The sequence below is a fragment of the Amorphotheca resinae genome (assembly GCF_003019875.1).
Source record: "Amorphotheca resinae ATCC 22711 unplaced genomic scaffold M430scaffold_1, whole genome shotgun sequence".
In the NCBI taxonomy this organism is placed as follows: Eukaryota; Fungi; Ascomycota; class Leotiomycetes; order Helotiales; family Amorphothecaceae; genus Amorphotheca; species Amorphotheca resinae.
In genome coordinates this window covers 1922104-1930355 of record NW_020194471.1, presented here as the reverse complement: position 1 = coordinate 1930355, position 8252 = coordinate 1922104, and positions in this window count along the sequence as shown.

The following is an 8252-nucleotide window of genomic DNA, read 5'->3' as shown; positions in this document are numbered from 1 at the left end:
ACCCTTATAGACTTACTAGTATTTTGCCTATACTAAGTAGTAGACTGTCTTTGTCTAGGTATTATACTATAGCTCCTAAATTACTATAACGTCGACTTTATAGCTATTGTAAAGTACTATTAAGGTAAGGCTATTCCTTCTTATAGTGTTCTAGTATACTATTATTAATTTTATTACTAAGAGTCTAGAATCTACAATTCTTATGTTATAAAGAGGTCGCTAGACCCCTAGTTAGCCCTCTAGCTTAATATCTCTATAATATTATAGCTCTAGACTATTATAGTATCTAGTGCCTTAATAAGGAGACGCTCTTACCTTACTAGAGTCTTTACTATAGGCTTCTTACTATTACTTATCTATAGTCTCTTATATACTATAATCTAGTAGCTATTATCGCTATCTTATAAGGACACTAGTATAATACTAAGTACCTAGCTAGTAAAGCTACTCTTAGATACCTTAAACTATCTAAGCCTTTATTAATATATAGTATATACTTACTCTTTTACCTTAAGGGCCTTAAGATACTAATAGTCTTATACTATATATAGTCTACTATAGTTAATATATCTCTTTTTACTATTAAGTTAAGGGTACTCTTTTTTACCTTAAGGGTATACTACTCTTATATAGTAGCTATACTAGGCCTAGTTCTTATAAAACCGCCTAATATAACTAAACTAGTAGTACTAAAAGTATCTTTAGATTTATAGGTTAGCTAAATATAGCTTATAGTTAAAGATCTAGGCTTACTAGATTAACTCTTATTTATATAGATATATTACTATATTAGTACTCTAAAAGTATAGTACTACTATTATAAACTTTACTATAAAGGCCTTAATAAGTTTAACTTTAGCCTTTATAATATATAGTATATAGGCTTAGATCTTTACTAGTAACGCTCTTAGCTTTACTTATATAATCTGTTCTACTAGTAGGCCTTTTATAATTACTATAAACTTACTCTTATAAAGCTAAGCTATAAGCCTAAACACTCTTTATACTTAGCCTTAATCTTAGATTACGTTCTTTAGTATAGCCTTCTTAAACGTAAAGATAGTATTACTACTAGGTAGCTAGTAGGTTACTACTACCTTAGTGTCCTTAATTACTATATTAGCCGCTATTACTACTTTAATAGTACTATAGTATACTAGGTCTTTTATTTATTTATCTACCTTAATCCTTAGCTCTTTAACCTGTCTCTTTAGTATAACCTGTACTCTTATTAGGTACTAGTCTACTACTAATACGTAAGTAGCCTAAAGGGCTACTATTACTACTAGCCTCTAGAAGGCCTCTTTTAATATCGTTCTTAATTGTTTAATTATTATTAGGTTATTATTAAAAGAAGACTTAAAGGTATATAAGAAAGTTATTATATTTATAGCTCTTATCTTTACTACTATTATTATTATAGTAATAAGGTTATATAAGAGGTATAACGCCTCCTTCTTCTTACCTAGTATTACGTAGGCTTTAATTCTTTATATAATTTTCTTTGTCTTATTATCTTTATTACTCTTACTACTCTCTAGCTTCTTACTATAGCTCTTAGTTTATTAGGTACACTAACATATAAGACTATAATAGCTTAGAAATTAAGTATAAAGTAACTATATACTATAACTAAGGTAATAGTAAGTGTTAAGGAGTATAAGAATAAAGAAGAAAGAGAAAAAAAAAGAGAGTTTAGAGATTAGTCTATAGTTAAAGTAGTAATATACCTTTAAATATACTATAACTATTTATTAACTCTTACTTCTTTTACTTTATAAAAATATACTTAATATTCTAATCTCTTTTCTTTACTAAAAGGTTATAGACTATTAAAGTAAGAAGTAATAATATAAACATAATAAATAAACCTTAATAAGACGTAGGTCTTTTTTTAAGTAACCCTTTAGAATACCTCTTTATAAGTAGATAGTAGTAAACCTAGTATAACTCTCTAAATGTTAACAGAAATCCTTTTCTTAAGTAAGACTAAGTTAAATAAAAAGATTACTTAAGTAAGAATAAAGTAGTACTTTAAGTAAAAGTAAGACTACTTTATAGTACTTAAAAAAAGAAAGGCTTTCTTAATAAACCTATATAAATTTAATAACCTTCTTAAAGTAGAATAGCTCTTTTAGTAGACTTGTATTAAAGAAATAAGAAAGAGCTATTATAATACTCTTTTTATTCTACTAAAAAACAAGATATATACTAGTATTATAACCTTTTTATTTAACTAGAAAACAGAGTTTAATACTTATCTAAAGAGTTATCTAACAGATACTAAATGTTACACAGGATATTTAATCTATTGTTGTATTACAGGAACTAATGAATTAAATTAACTAAGTAAAGTAATTATATAGAGTACCTGTATAGCAATAGTAAACAACTAACTTTTAGCAGGTTGCTAACCCTGATTAGGTTAGACTAGGGCCTCTAAAGCATCCTAGTCCCGTGACTACTAACCTTACGTAATAAGGCCAGTGGTTTCTTATAACACACCCCTAAATCTACGCCTATAACGTCTTATCTACCTAAATCTAACCTAAATTCTATACCGCCTGTCGTTCTGTTAAGTAAGATGCCGAAAGAGGAAATAGAAATAGTAGACTAGTAAGATTCTGCCGCTACTATTACTAAAAAGGGAAATAAAAATAGTAAACTAGTAAGTTTTCTACTGTCTTATTACTATAAAGAAAAATAAAAATAGTAAACTAGTAGGATTCTACTACTTTTATACTAAAAAGGGAAATAAGAAACAAGAAATCGTCCTAATTAAGTAATTAGAACGCCTATAGTGTACACATTTAACAGCCTTAAGAGGTGACTAGAATAGCTATAGTGTATAGGTTTAACAGCTTTAAGAACTTAGTGTGTTTTAGTCCTTTTAGAGCTTTAGTAAGCCTATCTACTACTATATCCTCTATACGCTTAAACTAAACCTCTATCTTACCTAGCGTGACTTGCTCTTAAATATAGTAGTACTATACGTTAATGTGTTTAGTTCTCTAGTAGATAACTAGGTTATCTGTTAGCGCTAGAGATCCTTAGTTGTTACTATATATTTAGATCGTTTTAGTGTCTTTAGAGTTAATACCTAACTTATAGAATAGCTACCTTAGCTAGGCGGCCTCTCTTATAGCGTTAGAGAGCCTATAGTACTTTGTTTCTATAAAGGAGAGTACTACTACTTATAGGCGCTTTAATCTAAAGGATATCGCGCCTTTATAGTAGTTAAATAAATACCTAATAGTTAATCTTTGTGTTTCTATATAACTAGTGTAATCTAAGTCGCTATATCTATATAACTCTTCTAACACTCCTTTACCTATCTTATATATAATTCCTAAGTTAGGCGTACCTTTTAAGTAACGTAAAGCGTGTTTTATAGCGCTTATATAGTTAGTAAAAGGATTTGTAAGATAGTATAACAATACAGACATTAAATAGTACAGATCTAGCCGTGTTTACGTTAACAGATATATAAGGGAACTAACGATCTACTAATATAGCTTAACCTAATCTGTTATAGCGTGTTTTAGGTTTAAAACTATAAGCTTTACATAAGCTAGATCTAATAGTGTTTTAGAGGCTTTATAGTTACTTATCTTAAAGCGTTTTAGTACCTTGTTAACGTAAGCGTCTTATATAAGGGATATAATCCTGTTAGCCCTGTTCTTAACGATCTTAACGCTTATAAAGTAGTAGTAGAGGCCTAAGTCCTTTATCTTAAACGCGCTTTGTAAGGCTACTTTTAGATTAGTTAGCTCTTTCTTCTTTAGGCTAACTAGAAGAAAGTCGTTTATATAGGTTATAACGATTAATCTACTGTTAGGGTATTAATATATATAATCGTTAGCTATTAGAGGCTTAAAACCTAGCTTAACAAGTACTTAGCGTAGCTTTAGCTACTATAACTACAAAGCCTGCTTTAGGCTATATAAAGCCTTATTAAGCTTATAGATATAGGTGTTACCCTTACTAGAACTAGTTAGAAGTTTAACGTATATATCCTTATTAGCTTTACTGTTTAGAAACACTATAACGTAGTCTATTTGTTCTACTTTATAATCCTTTTTAGCTACTAAGGCTAGGATCATTTTCTATGTTATACTCTTTGTTACGCTAGCATAAGTCTGATTGTAATCGCGCTTATAACACTGTTTGTATCCTTTAACTACTTAGTAGGCTTTATAGTACACTACTAAACCGTTAACGCTAGTCTTCTTCTTAAACACTTATTTGCCCTCTAGAACCTTAGTTCCTTTTTAAAGGCTTAATCTCTTAACTAGAGTCTATATATCGTTCTTTATAAGTAAGTCGAGTTTACTCTAAATAGCCTTCTTTTACTCTTTAGACTTAGCGCTACTAACTACCTCTTTATGTGTAATTAGGACGTTTTCTAGATCGTCTTTAACTACAGTCTAGTAAGCTACGTAGAACGCTATAGCTATAGCTAAATAAGCTAATTACTATACCCTTTATTTAGTATTATCTCTTGTATCTTTCTTAGTTATGTAACGTGATTAGAATCAAGTTATTTAGGTAGTTTTAAGGTTAATTAAATATATAGAGTCTTAAGCTTAATCTAGAGCTAGAGCTAGAGCTGCCTTTAGCTTGTTCTTTAAACCCTTTAGGCGCCCCTGGCCGCGCTTAATAGCTACTAAATCAGGTAAGGCAGTAGTCGACTAATCTTAGATTTGTTTAGTAGTAGAGTTAGTATTAGTTAATAGATTAATATTAGTAGTAGTAAGAGGCGGTCTCTTAGCTATTTTAGCTACTTTAGCTAGATCTTAATCTTTAACTAGCTTCTAATCTTTAGCTTTATCTATAGCTTTATCTGTCCTTATTAAATCTATAAGTAGATTAGTTAGTAGGCGTAGCTTAGCTAGTAGTAAGCTATTGTCTAACACTTCTAATATAAAGCCGCCTTTATTAAATCTTACGTTTAAAGATCTAACGATTTTATAAGCTCTTAAGGGTATATAACAGTAGTAGATTTAGTAGCCTTTAAATCTAAGAAGGATCCCTTTCTTAGCGCGCTTATTAAACTTCCTTAACTTAACTTGTCTTTACTCTAGGATCTAAACATAGACCTTATAGCCAAGTACCTGTAAGTAGGCTACTAACGGTTTGTTGTCTTAATTTAGGTATAACTAATCTATAAAGGCTTAATATAGGGTTTTGCCCTTAATAGCTAACGTAGCTGTCTTATTTATAACATAGATTATCCTTTTAAGTAACTCTAGCTATAGCTCTTTAAGAACATCCTAATTAATTATAGTAGATCGTAGCTGTCTAGCTATAATCTTGTTTACGATCTTAGACACGCCTAGTTACTTAAGGGTATATAGTATAGTCTCTTTAATATAAATCCCTTTTACTTTATAGACGTTAGTTAACGCGATACTACTGTATTTGTTACTACTATTAACTATTAATATAAGGATCTTAAAGAGAGCGAACTAACGCTCTGTTATATTAACAAAACTAAGGATCTTATTATAAGCCTCTTCTTTCTTCTTATAAGGATATCCTTATCTAGTACGCGTAGCTATATCTATTATAATAGTAGTATAGCACTTACTATAGAATCTAATTAAGGTAACCTTTACTACGTCTATACTTACCTCTTAGAGTATAACAGTAGGCCAGTATTTAATAGAGCGTCTAACTAAGTATAGTAGCTTAGACAGCTTATAAGGCTTATATAAAACTATAACGCTAAGATCTATATCTATAGGTTTGTCTATAATCTATATACTAGTAGTAATCTTTATAGTTTTTTAGACGTTATTAAAGCCTAAGTACCCTAATCTCTTATACTATAGTTTAATACCTAGCTTACCTTATTAAAGAGTAGCTAGTAGTGCCGTAATATAACAGCTAGGCGCGTCTAACTATAGATATACCCTTATATTGTCGACCTTATAGAGTATAAGCGTCTTCTCTTCTTTGTCTAGAAGGGCTCTTTTAGTAATAGATCTGCTATAGTATAAGAGCTTAACTCTTAATAAGAGGTTAATAGAAAAGGTTAGAATAAATAAAACTCTCTCTAGCCGTAGTTTATAATACTAATTACCTTTTACCTTAGCCTTTAGAACGATATTACTATAACCCTCTAGTTAGATTAACCTAGTACTTATTAGAACAGGCTATAACTACTTAGTTACCTTAAAACTATAGTAGATCGACTTATCGTTATATATGTAGTAAGTTGCCTTTATATTAAGGTACTAATTCCCTTTCTAGAACTCCTTTTAAGTAGCTAACCTAAGCGCTACCTTTAACGCCCTTAGGCCTAGCGCGCTATTAATCTACGGCTACTAATTACCTACTATATAGAGTAATATAGTACCTTATAAAGACTCTTTTTAGTCCTTTTTTTTTAGACGCTTTTCTAAGAACGTAGTCTAGTAATTGTCTTTATCCTTTATTACATAAAGTTTACTATAGTAGTAACATTACTTTCTCTTAAGCTTCTTCTTATCCTTATCCTTACCCTTACCTTTATTACCCTTGTTATCCGGCTTTCTACTATATAGTAATACTAATAATAGTACTAATCTATCCTTTACTTAAGCTTTGTCTCTAATCTCTATAATTAACGTATTAAGTAATAAGGTACTCTTTTTACCGCTCTTCTATAGGTTTTAAAGGGATTAGTGTCTTTTAGCCTATTAAGGAAAGGCTTTTATAAGTCGATTAATAAAGATAATAGTGTACAGGTAGTCGCTCTTAGACGCTATATCTAGTTAAGTAGCTCGCTCTAATCAAGTTATAAAAGCGTTAATAAACTTCTTTATATTATTATAATCCTTATACTTAAGTAGCTAGAACTTATCTGCCGCTTAGTACTATTAAGTAAACCCTTTACCCTTATAGTAATTAGCTAGCTTAGTCTATATAGCCTTTACTAAGTCTACTTTTACTATAAGATTAAGTATAAGAACTAACGAGATGTTCTCTTTAATAACCTAGTACGTTACTACGTTACTAGCTCTCTATTTGTTATATTAGTCCTACTCCTCTTTTATAGCCTTAGTATTACTATATTTAATAGCCTTTAGTATAAAGTAGTTCTTAGATATGTATTTGTTAAGTCTATTAGCTTTTAATATATTAAATACATCTAACTTCTAAGTATAGTAGTTACTCTTGCCTTATAGCCTCTTACTACTTGTAAGTATAGTTAATAAGTTAGACATCGTGATTAGTCTAAGGGTTCTATAGATATAGCTGTTATCCTCTTCTCTTAACTCTATAATCTAGTCTAGAGCTCTAGTTTGATCTTTAACTAGCGTACTATAATTAAAAACAGGCCTTACTATAACGAATCTTACGATTAATAAATAGATTAAATCCGAATTTAGTAATAAAAGAGATCAAATAGTATTACTACTATGTTATACAGGATATTTGATCTATTATTATATTATAAGAACTAATAAATTAAATTAACTAAGTAAAGTAATTATATAGAGTGCCTGTATAGTAATAGTAAACAACTAACTTTTAGCAGGTTACTAACCCTGATTAGGTTAGACTAGGGCCTCTAAAGTATCCTAGTCCCGTGACTACTAACCTTACGTAATAAGGCTAGTGGTTTCTTGTAACACTAAACATGTTAGTACTATAGTAGTAGTACTAAAAGATTATATTAAAAAGTACTAAAAGTCTTTTATTTTCTTAAAAAAAGGTAGATTAGTTCTTAATATAACTTAAAGAAAAATAAAAGCGTAGCTCTTTTATAGTATTATAAATAAAGGTACTTACTTTCTTAAAGTAGTATTAAAACTTTAAATATTAACTTAAAACTAAAACAAGACCTTTAGGAATTTTCTTTAATAGTATAACTCTTTAGTTATTAAACTTAGCTACGCCTTTCTAGAGATATTTTATATCTACCTTTTTATTAATTGTTTAAAGCCTAAGTTAAGGGCTTATATAGTAAGTAGTAAGGTCTTAAATACCTTTAAGGTAGTTAAGGTAGTAGTATTAAGAAAAGAAACTCTTATTTAGATAAGGTAATAAGAAGGCTTTTATAAAGCCCTTTTAATACTATACTATACTAAAAAAAGCTCTTCTTATAATCTAAAGACCTTATTTACGTTAGTAAATACGTAAAAGGTATCTAGTAGCTAAACTTTAAATATATAAAGAGACTCTCTTAGTATTATAAAAACCTCTTTAGTAAGTAAGGTATAAAGTAACTACTACTAATACTAGTAGCCTAGTTATTAAGTAAA